The 5,803-nt window shown below is 51.5% G+C and overlaps 1 protein-coding gene across 2 annotated transcripts in view; it reads left to right on the forward strand.

Moving 5' to 3' along the window:
- Nucleotides 1-1,129: 1,129 nt before the first annotated feature.
- Nucleotides 1,130-5,803, forward strand: part of DYRK1A (dual specificity tyrosine phosphorylation regulated kinase 1A) — a 96,623-nt gene continuing 91,949 nt past the window's right edge. For both annotated transcript variants that reach the window (XM_073668410.1, XM_073668409.1), the window contains exon 1: nt 1,130-1,482. The gene's annotated coding sequence lies outside the window, so the exon portion shown is untranslated. The remainder of the gene's footprint in view (nt 1,483-5,803) is intronic.

Genomic DNA, 5,803 nt, shown 5'->3' on the forward strand with positions numbered 1-5,803 from the left:
TCACAACAGCTCCATGAACGGAAAAAAATAAATAAAATAAGTTTTGGCTCTTGGAAAATGACAAAAAAAACTTTCAGAATTTTTTTTTTGGCCACCAAAATAATAATAAAAAATATATATACAAGTTTGGTATCGCCGTACTCGTACTGACCTACAGAATCCCGTCACCGGGTCATTTTTACCGCACAATTAATGCTGTAATTATCATTATTTTTTTAAATGGCTGAATTGTGTTTTTTTGGCCATCATTTTATCCCACTTGGATTTTTTTTTCACGTTTTTCAGTACGATATGGTAAATGAATGGTGTCATTCAAATCTATAACTCGTCCAAAAAAAACAATTGGTCATACAGGGAAACTAAAAAAAAGTTATGGCTCTTGGATAAAGAGTAGGAAAAACGGAAGCGTAAAGACAAATTATTGGCTGTGGCGGGAAGGGGTCAACTGGTATTCGATATGGTGCACTCCTGTATCAGGAGAAATCCCTTTCTGCAATCACTCGCCCATAGATGTCTACAGGCGCCGCTTCCTTCCCGACCACGCCGTGCTGCGCGCCCTCCCTGTCTCATAAACACAATATTTACATAACTCTGTTTATTAGCTTCAGAGCTCACGCCCCAGCCAGTTTTTTTTTCTCTCCACCTCTTCTGCTGTAAGTCCCCGCCCCCTTATTTGTCATGTGACCCTCCCCTCTCGTCACTGCCTTGGCCACAGCAGAGGCCCCGCCTCCCTCCTCCGATCTGCTGACGTCACCGCGCATCCGGGGGACTTCGCACTGATTGACAGTCGCCATGGTAACACGCTCATCTCGCCGCCATTTTGTTAGTCGTTTTTTTTTTTTTTTTTTCTTCTTAAACCGGGTTCGGTTACCGACGCGCCTCCCGGTTATAAAGCGGGATGATAAAATATGTAAACGAGTACGTGAATTACAAAAAAAATACATATATGTATTAATGTGTGTGGGGATTACGTGTGGTAATGGCGCGGGCGGGAATTCTGCTCAGTAGGACGGTGCCGGTGAGGCGCTGGTGGTGTCCCGGTGTCCGGTGCGGTGCCGCCGCTGTGTGAGCAGGAGGCGGCGGCGGTGCTTCCCCACTCCCTCCTCCTCCTCCTCTCTTTCCTCCGCCTCCCTTGCTCCGCAGCTTTGGAAACGCGCGCCATTTTGTGCCTCCCCCTCCCCCTCCTCTCTCCATCCTGTGTACGGCCGGGACCCGAGGAACAACCGCCGCCGCCTCCTCCTCCCCCAGTGCTGGCAGCAGCGGCGGCCGCGGACTGTGCGATCTGCGCCGGGATATGAGCGGCAGAGACAGCGGCAGCGGCAGCGACAGCAGCAGAGGGCGGGGAGAGCGGCGATGCTGAGCGGCAGCGCTGTGTGAGGACACCGGCTCATCACCGCCATCGCCGCCTCCTCTCAGGCCCCGGACACCGCCGTGTGCTCGATGTGACGGGAGAGTCGCGGCCAGAAGCGGAGGAGGACGCGGGTAAGGACGGCGGCCCGGGGACACACACAACGGGGACACACTCAGACCCGAGGACCTACACACACTCCCGGGGACACTCTTAACACACAAACACCGGGGACACACTCACACCCGGGGACCTACACACACTCCCGGGGATACGCTCAGACCCGAGGACCTACACACACTTCCGGGGACACTCTTAACACACAAACACCGGGGACACACTCAGACCCGAGCACCTACACACACTCCCGGGGACACTCTTAACACACAAACACCGGGGACACACTCAGACCCGAGCACCTACACACACTCCCGGGGACACACTCACACCCGGGGACCTACACACACTCCCGGGGACACGCTCAGACCCGAGGACCTACACACAGTCCCGGGGACACTCTTAACACACAAACACCGGGGACACACTCAGACCCGAGCACCTACACACACACCCGGGGACCTACACACACTCCCGGGGACACTCTCACACTCCCGGGGACACGCTCAGACCCGAGGACCTACACACACTCCCGGGAACACTCTTAACACACAAACACCGGGGACACACTCAGACCCGAGCACCTACACACACTCCCGGGGACACTCTCACACCCGGGGACCTACACACACTCCCGGGGACACTCTCACACTCCCGGGGACACGCTCAGACCGGAGGACCTACACACACTCCCGGGAACACTCTTAACACACAAACACCGGGGACACACTCAGACCCGAGCACCTACACACACTCCCGGGGACACTCTCACACCCGGGGACCTACACACACTCCCGGGGACACGCTCAGACCCGAGGACCTACACACGCTCCCGGGGACACTCTTAACACACAAACACCGGGGACACACTCAGACCCGAGCACCTACACACACTCCTGGGGACCTACACACACTCCCGGGGACACGCTCAGACCCGAGGACCTACACACACTCCCGGGGACACTCTTAACACACAAACACCGGGGACACACTCAGACCCGAGCACCTACACACACTCCCGGGGACACTCTCACACCCGGGGACCTACACACACTCCAGGGGACACTCTTAACACACACACACTCAGACCCAAGGACCTACACACAAACACACTCTCACACCCGAGGACCTACACACACTCCCGGGGACACACTCAGACCCGGGGACCTGGACACACTCACACCCGGGGACCTACACACACTCCCGGGGACACGCTCAGACCCGAGGACCTACACACACTCCCGGGGACACTCTCACACCCGGGGACCTACACACACTCCAGGGGACACTCTTAACACACACACTCAGACCCGAGGACCTACACACAAACACACTCTCACACCCGAGGACCTACACACACTCCCGGGGACACACTCAGACCCGGGGACCCACACACACACCGGGGACACACTCAGACCCGAGCACCTACACACACTCCCGGGGACACACTCAGACCCGAGGACCTACACACAAACACACTCTCACACCCAAGGACCTACACACACTCCCGGGGACACACTCAGACCCGAGGACCTACACACAAACACACTCTCACACCCAAGGACCTACACACACTCCCGGGGACACACTCACACCCGGGGACCTACACACACTCCCGGGGACACTCTAACACACAAACACCGGGGACACACTCAGACCCGAGCACCTACACACACTCCAGGGGACACTCTAACACACACACTCAGACCCGAGGACCTACACACAAACACACTCTCACACCCGGGGACCTACACACACTCCCGGGGACACACTCAGACCCGAGGACCTACACACACTCCCTCCCGGGGATACTCTCACACCCGGGGACCTACACACACACCGGGGACACACTCAGACCCGAGGACCTACACACACTCCCGGGGACACTCTAACTCACACACACACACACCGGGGACACACTCAGACCCGGGGACCTACACACAAACACACTCTCACACCCGGGGACCTACACACTCCCGGGGACACTCGGACACACTCAGACCCGAGGACCTACACACTCCCGGGGACACTCTAACACACACACACTCCCGGGGACACTAACACACACACTAACACACACACACACACACTAACACACACACTAACACACACACACACACTAACACACACACACTAACACACACACACTAACACACACACACTAACACACACACACTAACACACACACACTAACACACACACACTAACACACACACACTAACACACACACACTAACACACACACACTAACACACACACACTAACACACACACACTAACACACACACACTAACACAACACACACACTAACACACACACACACACTAACACACACACACACACTAACACACACACACACACTAACACACACACACACACTAACACACACACACACACTAACACACACACACACACTAACACACACACACTAACACACACACACTAACACACACACACACTAACACACACACACACTAACACACACACACACTAACACACACACACACTAACACACACACACACTAACACACACACACACTAACACACACACACACTAACACACACACACACTAACACACACACACTAACACACACACACACTAACACACACACACACTAACACACACACACACTAACACACACACTAACACACACACTAACACACACACTAACACACACACTAACACACACACTAACACACACACTAACACACACACTAACACACACACACACACACACACACTAACACACACACACTAACACACACACACACTAACACACACACACTAACACACACACACTAACACACACACACTAACACACACACACACACTAACACACACACACACACTAACACACACACTAACACACACACACACACACTAACACACACACACACACACACTAACACACACACACACTAACACACACACACACTAACACACACACACACTAACACACACACACACACACACTAACACACACACACACACTAACACACACACACTAACACACACACACACTAACACACACTAACACACACACACACACTAACACACACACACTAACACACACTAACACACACACACACACTAACACACACTAACACACACACTAACACACACACACTAACACACACTAACACACACACTAACACACACACTAACACACACACTAACACACACACTAACACACACACACACTAACACACACACACACACTAACACACACACACACACTAACACACACACACACACACACACACTAACACACACTACACACACACACTAACACACACACACACTAACACACACACACACACTAACACACACACACACTAACACACACACACACTAACACACACACACACACTAACACACACACACACACACTAACACACACACACACTAACACACACACACTAACACACACACACACTAACACACACACACACTAACACACACACACACTAACACACACACACTAACACACACACACTAACACTAACACACACACACTAACACACACACTAACACACACACTAACACACACACTAACACACACACTAACACACACACTAACACACACACACACTAACACACACACACACTAACACACACACACACTAACACACACACACACTAACACACACACACACTAACACACACACACACTAACACACACACACACTAACACACACACACACTAACACACACACACACTAACACACACACACACACACTAACACACACTAACACACTAACACACACACACTAACACACACACACTAACACACACACACTAACACACACACACACTAACACACACACACACTAACACACACACACACACTAACACACACACACACACTAACACACACTAACACACACACACACACTAACACACACTAACACACACTAACACACACTAACACACACTAACACACACTAACACACTCAACACACACTAACACACACTAACACACACACACACACACTAACACACACACACACACACTAACACACACACACACACACACTAACACACACACACACTAACACACACACACACTAACACACACACACTAACACACACACACACACACACACACTAACACACACTAACACACACTAACACACACTAACACACACTAACACACACAACACACACTAACACACACTAACACACACTAACACACACTAACACACACTAACACAACACACACACTAACACACACTAACTAACACACACACACACTAACACACACACACACTAACACACACACACACTAACACACACACACACACTAACACACACACACACACTAACACACACACACA

Source organism: Phyllobates terribilis, unplaced genomic scaffold (genome assembly GCF_046119375.1).
Source record: "Phyllobates terribilis strain yellow unplaced genomic scaffold, ASM4611937v1 Scaffold_2__4_contigs__length_985480577, whole genome shotgun sequence".
Taxonomy (NCBI): Eukaryota; Metazoa; Chordata; class Amphibia; order Anura; family Dendrobatidae; genus Phyllobates; species Phyllobates terribilis.